Here is an 11,901-nt window from a genome sequence, read left to right on the forward strand (position 1 = left end):
TTAAAAATAATATAAGAAAGAAATCCTTGGATACAGTTCCTAGAAAGTGTCCCACACAGCTGAACCCTGCTATGGCTCTGGCCTCCCATGTCCACCTGCTCCCTCAGGTCCTTGGCTCAACTTTGGAACTGGTTGTTGTACTTTGGGCTCCAACCCTTGTGCCGCTCTGTGAACATCTATCAGCTCCTGTCTTCTACCTGCCCCAGTGGTGCTGCTCTATTACTGACTTGGCTTACTTGTACACTCAGAATCAGAGGGCCTTCATGATCCCTAGTATCACCTCAAGCTGATACGAGTAAGCTTCTAGCCTTACCTGACCTGCTGTTACCTGATGGAGACTATTGCTTGTACTGGTAAAGCCAAACTGTTATGAGGGCTCCACATACTCAAATGTATCTTAAGGTCCATTTGACAGTCCTCTAGCAAAGGAGGCATTTCCATAGATATGAAATCATCTGTTTTCAAAGGCGTGACCTGTGTTAGGCTACCCTGGGCTGAGTAGGCCCATCCTTTGTGGGAAGACCTATTTTCCTCCCACCAAGTGACTCTGATAGTTTGGTGGGTTCAAGGGATGATTCCCCTCCTCACCAGCAGCCAACTTCCCTGCTGTCCACTATAAGAAGTGTTACTTCTGGCTGGGTGCAGTGGCTCACGCCTGTAATCCTAGCACTTTGGGAGGCCGAGGCGGGTGGATCATCTGAGGTCAAGAGTTTGGGAGCAGTCTGGCCAATGTGATGAAACCCGGTCTCCACTAAAAATACAAAAATTAACCGGGCTAGGTGGTGGGCGCCTATAATCCCAGCTACTGGGGAGGCTGAGGCAGAAGAATCGCCTGAACCCGGTGGGTGGAAGTTGCAGTGAGCCGAGATCATGCCACTGTACTACGGCCTGAGTGACAGAGCAAGACCCCCCTCTCAAAAAAAAAAAAAAAAAAAAAAAAAAAAGAAGTGTTGCTTCTGTCACTGCAACCCTACCCAGGACTGCCTGGGCTTCTGGACGTGGGAGTGAACTGACAGCGTTGGCTCAGCTGCCTCTGCTGGCAGGGCACATGGCCCTTCCCTCCCTCACTATTTTGTATACTTTTCCCCAAAGTTTACCTCCTCAATAAAAAGGCACTGCCTAACATGCTTTCCTTTCTGCCACTTCCAAATTCTCTCTGCCCTGGAATAGCCCAGGAATCTCAAACAGTCAGGCTCTGACATCTTGGATCCCCTAAAATCATAGCCTGTGGGCTCTCCTTTGCACGATGCTGCGAACTCCCCAGTGGTTAGCATTCTACATGGAAGCAAAGTTTGTGCCTGGGGAAATCTCAGGCCATAGATCTGACCTGTCACAAGAGTCCCTAGAGCAGCATAGGGCCCTGGCCACCATAAAAGCCATCGAAGCTTCGCTTCAAGAATTATAGGTCTAGAGGACTCTCCTCCTGCTTCCTCAAGTCCCAGTAGACTACTAACACTCCTGGTATTTCTTCTCTGAAGATAAACCTTGTAAACCAACAAGTATCTCAGAGAGGTCTCAATCAGTTTAGAGGCTTGTTTTGCAAATGTTAAGGGCCATGGTCTGTGACACAGCCTCAGGAGGTCCTGAGAACATGTGCCCAAGGTGGTTTGGTTACCGCTCAGTTTTATGCATTTTAGGGAGACAGAAGTTACAAGTTAAAAACATAAATCAATACATGGAAGGTATATACTTGTTTGGCCTGGAAAGGCAGAGCATCTTGAATGAGGTGGCTTTCAGGTTATAGGTGGAGTCCAAGATTTCCTGATTGGCAACTGGTTGAAAAGTTAAGCTTTGCCCCTTAAGAATTTGAAGTCAGCAGAAAGAAATTATCGAGTTAAGACAAGGGGAGTTGTGGAAGCCAAGGTTCTGATCATGTAGATGAAGCCTCCAGGTAGCACGCTTCAGAGAGAATAGATGGTAAACGTCTCTTATGGGACCTTAAAGGCATCAATCTCTGGAAAAGATCTAGTTATGGAAGGGGATTCTCTACAGAGGACACATTTCCCATAAGAGACAGCTTTGCAGGGCCATTACGAAATATGTCAAAGAAATATATTTTGGGGTGAAATACTTTGATTTCCTTCAGGGCCTGCGATCTGCCATGGGATGCTATACCACAGTCAAGTTGGAATTTGGTATCTTACTGCTACAGAGTCTGTTGTCGGTCTTTTGAATTAGTGCTGGTCAGTTGTGCCTAAACTCAAAAGGCAGGAGGGTAAAAGGAAGTGTATTCAACTTTGCCTTTCCCATCATGGCATGAAGTAGTTTTTCAGGTTTCTCTGGGATCCTGTTGGCCAAGAGAAGGGTCTATTTAGCCAACTGGGATGCTTAGAATTTTATTTTTGGTTTCCATTCTCCCCTTTCTGGTCAAGATTTGCCAGAAGCAACATCAATGGCCAAACTTTTATTTTGTTGTGTATTGTTGCCGCAGTGGTGTAGCTACCTGGCCTGCATCCATCCTGTCCCTTGCTGGGACCCCCATAGCCAAGACACTTAGATCCAAAAGACTCATAGTCAATTTAAGCATTCTAGGCCAGGCAGGAGTGGAAGTGTGCAGGCATTCATCAAACCTTTAAAATCTTCTAAGTAGTATAAGAGCCAAAAAGTCAAAAGGCAAGTTTACAGAACTGATTTATCTATAAATTTTATGCATTGAGCGACTGCAGTCTTGGTTTTAGTTACAGACTTGTAGCAATTAGCTGTGCAGAACATAAGCATTTTGTTAAAACCATTTAAACTAGGGAGTTTAGAGACTTTTGTTGTATTGCAATGCTTTTTGCAGTCTTTTTAGGAATTTGTTCTAAGATGACTAATAAAAAATAATAAGATCTCCCCAGGCATAAAAACTATGCATCATTGTATCTATCTATCTTCATAAATCTCATAACTGGGAGTACTATACTCAGGAAGCTTTGTCACTTGATATCCTCTGGGCAATTTTCTTTTAACTCTATAGGAAGCAGGAAATTCTTTATAGTTGGGGTAGATGGAAAGGGGCCACATAATGACCCAGGAGGAAAAGTCTGTCATTTTGTCAGCTGTTTAGCCATCTGAATACCCGCCCTTGATGTGGAGGGTCTGCACTAATTCTATCCCTCAGAATCCATACTTACAATCCCACATGTCCGCTGCTTCCGCAGTAATCCCTGAGCCCTCAGAATCCATACTTACAATCCCACATGTCCACTGCTTCCGCAGTAATCCCTGGGCCTAGAGGAAAGGTGCTTGTATTTCCCCTAGAGGTAAGTTTTAGCAGTGGGACATTAGCAATGAAAGGAGATTCAGCCCTGTGGGATTCTAAATAAGTTTTAAATTTTGGAGCTTTCAAGTACAGAGAAAGGGAGTATTTGTTGCTTTACCCAATTTTGTATGCTATAAATAGCTCAAAAAGAAAAAGGGGTTTTTCGTGGGTTTCCCGCCTGCCGCAGCGTTGGACCATAATCATGGTGAACACGATGGAGTTGCCCAGGTTGCGTATCAACGCCGGAATGCTAGCTCAGTTCATCGACAAACCTGTCTGCTTCATAGGGAGGCTGGAAAAGATTCATCCCACTGGAAAAATTTTTTTTTTTTTTTTTTTTTTTTTTTTTTTTTTTTTTTGAGACGGAGTCTCGCTGTGTCGCCCAGGCTGGAGTGCAGTGGCCGGATCTCAGCTCACTGCAAGCTCTGCCTCCCGGGTTTTTACGCCATTCTCCTGCCTCAGCCTCCCGAGTAGCCGGGACTACAGGCGCCCGCCACCTCGCCCGGCTAGTTTTTTGTATTTTTTAGTAGAGACGGGGTTTCACCGTGTTAGCCAGGATGGTCTCGAACTCCTGACCTCGTGATCCGCCCGTCTCGGCCTCCCAAAGTGCTAGGATTACAGGCTTGAGCCACCGCGCCCGGCCGGAAAAATTTTTATTCTTTCAGATGGAGAAGGAAAAAAATGGAACCATTGAATTGATGGAACCCTTTGATGAAGAAATCTCCGGAATTATGGAAGTGGTTGGAAGAGTGACTGCCAAGGCCACCATCACATGTACATCTTATGTCCAGTTTAAAGAAGATAACCGGCCGGGCGCGGTGGCTCAAGCCTGTAATCCTAGCACTTTGGGAGGCCGAGACGGGCGGATCACGAGGTCAGGAGATCAAGACCATCCTGGCTAACACGGTGAAACCCCGCCTCTACTAAAAATACAAAAAATTAGCCGGGCGAGGTGGCGGGCGCCTGTAGTCCCAGCTACACGGGAGGCTGAGGCAGGAGAATGGCGTAAACCCGGGAGGCGGAGCTTGCAGTGAGCTGAGATCCGGCCACTGCACTCCAGCCCGGGCGACAGAGCGAGACTCCGTCTCAACAAAAAAAAAAAAAAAAAAAGAAGATAACCATCCTTTTGATCTTGGACTTTACAATGAAGCGGTGAAAATTATTCATGAGTTTCCTCAGTTTTATCCTTTAGGGATTGTGCAACATGATTGATCTTGATGGAGTTTCATGTGATTGCAAATGAGCTATATTAAAGACTATTAAACGAAGCCCCTCTTGTTTGAGGGAGAGATTTCTGTGCTTTCTGATATTTAATTTGCTCTTTTTAAGGCATTCCAACCTAGAGTTTTTGATGAAACTGATATATTGACGGTTCTCACCTAAGCCCTTTTAAAAAGAATTGCTACTCCAATATATGGTCAGATTAGATGCAAGAATAAAGCAGTTGTCTGAGTTTAGGTTTCTATTTTATTAATAAAAACCGAAATGGTAAAAAAAAAAAAAAAAAAAAAGAAAGAAAAGAAAAGAAAAAGGGGTTTTTGTTTGTCTGTTTTTTCAACTGTGGAAAACAAAACAAAAGGACATAAACCCTGCCTGGCTCTGACAATGACAGGAAAGGGAAACTGACAAATAAGAAGTAAACATTTAAATTGTGTAGTATTAAGGCACAGAACAATGATTTTAATTTGGATAGAGGACTGTTGCCAGGCTGGAGTGCAGTGGCGCAATCTCGGCTCACTGCAATCTCTGCCTCCCAGGTTCAAGTGATTGTCCTGCCTCAGCCACCTGAGTAGATAGGATTACAGGCACGTGCCACCACACCTGGTTAATTTTTGTATTTTTAGTAGAGACGGCATTTCACATGTTGGCCAGGATGGTCTTGATCTCCTGACCTCATGATCCGCCTGCCTTGGCCTCCCAAAGTGTTGGGATTACAGGCGTGAGCCACTGCACCTGGCTGAGGAAAAATTATTAAATTAGTATTTATGCTTTTGAATATAGGTCTTGTCCAGTGTGATTAAAAAAAATTTTTAGCCAAATTAAATTTAAAAGTTTAATTGAGCAATGAATGATTCACGAATCAGGCAACCTCATGAGCCAGGATGGGCTCTGAGACTCCAGCACAGTCAAGTGGTGGAAGAAGATTTGTGGACAGAAAAAGGAAGGTGATGCACAGAAAATACAAATGAGGTAGAGAAAAATCTGGGTTGGTTACAGGTTGGCATTTGCCTTATTTGAACAGCTGGCTACATCTGGTTGGCCAAAGCTCGGTGATTGGCACAAGTACAGGCTACAGTCTATACCTCCATTTGTTCACAATATACGGAGAAACCTTTAGGCCAAACTTAAAATACGTAAGGAGGCAGTTTTAGGCTAAACTTGATTTAACAAGTGTAGCATGAAAGCAGTGTATTTTGAATGTTATCATCTCTCAGTTCTGAGGATGAGGTTTTGGTTAACTTAAGTTTGCTGCCAGATAACAGTATTGACATTTAAGATTTACTAGGAGTCAGTGCTCCTTTGAGATGAGATAGGAGTACCCAGGAGTCAATCCCCTTCAACTTAACAGAACAAGAGCTAGTTAACATATTTGATAAAGACCCTATTTAATGGGAATGGAGGGAGTCTCTCAACTGATGTCTAACCATCAGGCTGGAGGTGATGATACTAAAGTTTATCTTAATTGGAAGCTATAGAAAGATTCTATAACCTTGGGGTGATTAATTTTTATAGTTCTGATAAGCCTCCAGCAATAAATCTAAGTCAGAGGCTTAAGTTAGGATTTGACTTTTGAGACTGTTTGCCAAAAAATGTTAAAAGACTCAAAACATTTTATTGAAACAGAACCGCGGGTCATTATAAAATAATAGTTATTCACTTAACCAGAGTGATAATAAAAAGACTTGATTTTTATTGTTATTATTTTTGAGACAGTCTTACTCTGTTGCCCAGGCTGGAGTGCAGTGGCCTGATATTGGCTCACTGCAACATCTGTCTCCCTGGTTCAAGGGATCCTTCTGCCTCAACCTCCTGAGTAGGTGGGTTTACAGGTGCAAGCCACCATGCCCGGCTTATTTTTGTATTTTTAGTAGAGATAGGGTTTCACTATGTTCCCCAGGCTGGTCTCAAACTCCTGGCCCCAAGTGATCCACACATCTTGACCTCCCAAAGTGCTGGGATTACAGGCGTGAGCCACCATGCTGGCCAAAAGACTTTAAAAGCTGTATAGAAAGTTATATGGATGTAAAAACCTTAACTCTTTTAATGTTTGGTTTTTAAAAGTAATTTTTTAAAAACCTAATAAAAACAACATAGGAATTATCTTAAAATTTTTGTTTCTTAGGCTAGTTGCTAAAAAGGAGGAAAAAAACTCTTCTACAGTGATTGTTTTGAGAGAAGAGAGACAGACCCTCTCATATCGTTTTATATTGTTTTATACTCCGAAAAAGAAAGAGAAGCAAAATTAAAGGCAGGTAGCCCGGTGCCTGGGAACCAGACCTGAAACCAAGGAACCAGACCCAAAACCAGGCCTGGGGCTGCCTGACCTAAGCCTGGTAGTTGAAGATGGACCACTGACCTAACCGGTTATGTTATCTATAGATTCCAGACATTGTATGGAAAGGCATTGTAAAAATCCCTGTCCTGTTCTGTTTCGTTCTGATTACCAGTGCATGCAGCACCCCCAGACACGTACCCTCTGCTTGCTCAAATCGATTGCAACCCTCTCACAAGGACTCCCTTAGAGTTGTGAGCCCTTAAAAGGGACAGGAATTGCTCACTCGGGGAGCTTGGCTCTTGAGACAGGAGTCTTGCCGATCCTCCCAGCCGAATAAACCACTTCCTTCTTTAACTTGGTGTCTGAGGAGGTTTGTCTGCAGCTCGTCCTGCTACAGTTTTTCCTTATGGGAAGCCCATTTGGATAACCTGAATGTCAGACTTGCTAAAAAGATAAATTAATCAGACACACAGAAAGAGTGTGTCCTGGATTGAGTGACCACCATATTATAGAGGCCTTGAGGAGGGACATATGTGACTCTTAGCTACAGCATGGGAAGTTGTCTGGTTATGTTGACCACTTTAGACATACCTTGGGGTTCAGAAAACAATACCCCAGAGTGATAACTATGAACCCAGAAAATCTGAGACAGGTCTCAGTTAATTTAGAAAGTTTATTTTGCCAAGGTTGAGGACCTGCCCATGACGCAGCCTCAGGAAGTCCTGACATGTGCCCAAGGTGGTCGGGGCACAGCTTGGTTTTATACATTTTTAGGGAGACATGAGACATCAATCAACATAAGTAAGAAGTAAGAAGTTGCCTGGAAAGGCAACTTGAAGCAAAGGCAGGAAGACTGGAAGTTGTGGGGGAGCTTCCAGGTCACAGACTGGTGAGACACAAATGGTTGCATTCTTTTGAGTTTCTGATTAGCCTTTCCAAAAGAGGTAGTCAGATACGCATCTATGTCAGTGAGCAGAGGGATGACTTTGAATAGAATGGGAGGCAGGTTTGCCCTAAGCAGTTTCCAGCTTGAGTTTGCCTTAATGATTGTGTGGGGCCATGGTATCTTCCTTTCACATAACCAAAGGAGCAGCCTCAGAAGTAAAAGTTTCTGTTTGGCCTTCTCCTGCCCTCCTGTTTCTCAGTGCCATTTTCCCTTTAGGCTGGCTATAAAAACTAGAATCTCTCTTCCCCAAGGTGAGTCCCAGAAACCAGAGCCCCTTTTTCTCAAATCCAGCCATAAAACTTAAAAATATTCCTCTAATTTTTCTCCACTTTTCTCTGGCCATGAAGAAATTCTCTGAACTTCCTTGCTGGACTATAGGTTATAAGACCCCTATACCCAGAAGGAAGGAGATGCATACTCAGGGAGGTGAAGAAGAATCTAGACAGACAGGCCTTGCTCCTTTCCCCACACTGTCTACTAGCATTCAATTACATCTTTAGTTTTTTACGTGGCTGTTCATACTTTGTTGAACCTAAGCATAAAAATGAACAATTTTCCCTGTATCTTGGGTCTTTACTCTGAAAATTCTCACATATATATACCAAACAAATCTATATGCTTTCTTTTCAACCAATCTGTCTTTTGTGAGTTGATTTTTTTTCAGCAAACCTTTGGAGGGCTCCTGGCCCCTAAATATGTTAGAAAAAGCCAAGAGTACAGAATTAAGTTATACTGGAGGAAAATATGGCCTTCTTTTTTTAATTATTAATTATTAATTTTTAATTTTTTTGAGACAGGATCTTGCTCCATCACCTAGGCTGGAGTGCAGTAGCGTGATCTTGGCTCACTGCATTCTTGACTTCACGGGCTCAAGCAATCCTCCCACCTCAGCCTCTTGAGTAGCTGGGACTACAGGCATATGTCACCAGGCCTGGCTAATTTTTAAAAAAAATTTCTGTAGAGATACAGTGTCACTATATTGCCTTTGCTGGCCTTGAACTCCTGGGCTAAAGCATTCCTCCTGCCTCGGCCTCCCAGAGTGGCTGGGTTTACAGATGTGAACCACTATGCCCAAAATATTGCCTTCTTTAAAAACTTTCAGGATAAAACATTTTATATCAGGCCATAAAAACAGATTTAGAACTGGAGGAAAAAGAAAAAAAAAGTCACAGAAGCCAACAAAATTTGAAGGAGAGCATCCCAGGCCTTTCCAAAGGGATAAAAAGCTGAAAGCAGCAGAGTACGGCAGAAGTTGAACTTCTGAGATATCAATCTGAGAAATTTTTAAAAAGAAACAGATTAGGGAAGTGGAGCAAGATGGCCAAATAGAAGCATCCAACGATTGTCTCTCTCACAATCCCCTCAGGAACAACAAATTGAACAACTATCCACACAAGAACACCTTTATAAGAACCAAAAATCAGGTGAGTAATTACAGTACCTGGTTTTAACACCATATTAAAGAAAGAAGCACTGAAGAGGGTAGGAAAAACAGCCTTGAATCACCTACATCACCCTTACTTCATCCCCTGGCAGTGCATAGAGAGACTCTGTGCACTTGGAAGAGAGAGAGCACAGTGAGTGTCAGGGGCTTTGCATTGGAACTCAGTGCTGCCCTGTCATAGTGGAAAGCAACATGGGGCAGAACTCAGCTGGCACCCACAAACGGAGCATTTAGACTAGCCCTAGCCACAGGCAAATCATCCCAACTAGTGTTGGGAACCTGAGTTCTGGCAAGCCCTGCCATTATGAGCTAAAATGCGCTGGGGTCCTAAATAAATATGAAAGGCAGTTTAGGTCACAGGACCTCAATTTCCAGGCAAAGCTTGGGCTATGCTGGCTTCAGGTCTGACCCAGCATTGTCCCAGTGGTGGTGACCACAGGGGTGCTTGTGTCAACCCTCCCCCAGCTCTAAGCAGTCAGCTGAGAGAGACTTTATTTGTTTGGGGGAAAGTAAGGGAAGAGAGGAAAATCTCTGCCTACTAATCCAGGGAACTCTCCTGAATCTTACCCAGGTGTTGTGCTGGGCTCAGAGCCAATGGACTTAGGAGACACACAACCCAGTTAGATACCAGTTGGGGCAGCCAATGGAGTGTTTGCATCACCACTCTCCCAACCCCAGGCAGTGCAGCTCGCAGCTCCAACAGAGACTCCTTCCCATTGCTTGAAGAGAGAAGAAGGGAGAATATAGAGGACTTTGTCTTGTAGCTTGGATACCAGCTCAGCCACAGTAGGGCAACAGGCAGAGTCCTGAAGCCTGCATTCCAGTCCCTAGCTCCCAGACAACATTTCTAAACACACCCTGGGCCAGAAGGAAACTACTGCCTAGAAAGGAAGGACCCAGTCCTGGCAGGATTCATCACCTGCTGACTAAAGAGTCCCTGGACCCTGAATAAGCAGCAGCAGTAACCAGGTAGTACTCTCTGCAGGCCTTGGGTGAGACTCAGAGCTGTGCTGGCTTCAGGTGTGACCCAGCACATTCCCAGCTATGGTGGTTATGCAGAGAGATCCCTTCTGCTTGAGGAAAGGAGAGGGAAGAGTAAAGAGGATTTTGTCTTACAGCATGAGTACCAGCTCAGCTACAGTTGGGTAGAGCACCAAGTGGACTCCTAGGGTCCCTGATTCTAGGCCTTGGCTCTTGGACAGTATTTCTGGACCTGCCCTAGGCCAGAAGGGAGCACACTGTCCCTTTGAAGGCAGAGACTAAGGACTGGCAGAATTCACCACAAGCTGACTGAAGAGCCCTTGGGCCTTGAGTGAACATGGTGATAGCCTGGCAGTGCTTACCATGGGCCTGGGAGTGAGTGGGCCATGGTGGCCATGGCGAGAGGCTCCTCTTCTTGAAGTAAGGGGAGAGAGATGTGGAAAGGACTTTGTCCTGTGGCTTGGGTGCCAGCTCAGCCACAGTAGAGTAGAGCACAAGGTAGATTTCTAAGGTTCCCAACTCAAAACCCTGGCTCCCAGACAGCATCTCTGGACCCACTAGGACCAAGGGAAACTCACTGCCCTTTAGGGAAGAACATAAGCCTAGTTGGCTTTGCCACCCGATGATTGTACGGCCCTTGGTGCTTGAGTAAACACAGGCAGTAGCCAGGCAGTGGTCACTACAGGCCTTGGGTGAGAGTAGGGCTGTGCTGGCTTCAGGTCTGACCCAGCACTGTCCTAGTGGTGGTGACCACAGGGGTGCTTGTGTCAATCTTCCCCCAGTTCTAAGCAGTCGGCCGAGAGAGAGACTTCATTTGTTTGGGGGAAAGCAAGGGAAGAGAGGAAGAGTCTCTGCCTACTAATCCAGGGAACTCTCCTGGATCTTACCCAAGACTACCAAGGTGGTACCTCTATGAGTTTGCAAGAGCCACAACATTACTAGGCTTTAAGTGCCTCCTAAAGCAGATGTGGCTGCAGTGACCAAAGGCTTAGATCACAACTTTCAAGTCCCTTTGAAAACCTGGAAACCCCTCCTGAGAAGGATGAGTACACACAAGCCCAGACTGCAAAGGCTATAATAAATACCTCACTCTTCAACGCCCAGACACTGACAAACATCTACAAGCGTCAAGACCATACAAGAAAACATGACCTCACCAAACGAAGTAAATACGTCACCAGAGACCAATCCCAGAGAGACAGAGATATGTGACCTTTCAGAGAAATAATTCAAAATAGCTGTTTTGTAACATTTAACAAAATTCAAGATAACACAGAGAAGGAATTTAGAATCCTATCAGATAAACTTAACAAAGAGATTGAAATAATTAAAAAAGAGTCAGACTGGATGCAGTGACTCATGTCTGTAATCTCAGAATTTTGGGAGGCCGAGGTGTGTAGATCACATGAGCCCAGGAGTTCAAGACTGGCCTGGGCAACATGGCAAAACCCTGCCTCTACAAAAAATACAAAAATTAGCAGGATGCGGTGGTGCGCACCTGTAGTCCTAGTTACTTGGGAGGCTGAGGCAGGAGGATCTATTGAGCCTAGGAGGTCAAGGCTGCAGTGAGCTGTGATCATGCCACTGCATTCTAGTCTGGGCAACAGAATGAGACTCTATCTTAAAAAAAAAAAATCAAGCAGAAATCCTGGAGCTGAAAAATGCAATTGACATACTGAAGAATTCATCACAATCTCTGTTTTTTTTTTAAGTGGTGTGGCATGATCTCAGCTCACTGCAACCTCTGCCTCCCAGGTTCAAGTGATTCTCCTGCCTCAGCCTCCTGAGTAGCT

The 11,901-nt window shown here is 44.6% G+C and overlaps 1 pseudogene; it reads left to right on the forward strand.

The window, feature by feature from the left end:
• Window positions 1-3,443: 3,443 nt before the first annotated feature.
• On the forward strand, window positions 3,444-4,727 carry LOC102117145 (replication protein A 14 kDa subunit-like; annotated as a pseudogene).
• Window positions 4,728-11,901: the final 7,174 nt, after the last annotated feature.

Source organism: Macaca fascicularis, chromosome 12 (genome assembly GCF_037993035.2).
Source record: "Macaca fascicularis isolate 582-1 chromosome 12, T2T-MFA8v1.1".
NCBI classification, from domain to species: domain Eukaryota; kingdom Metazoa; phylum Chordata; class Mammalia; order Primates; family Cercopithecidae; genus Macaca; species Macaca fascicularis.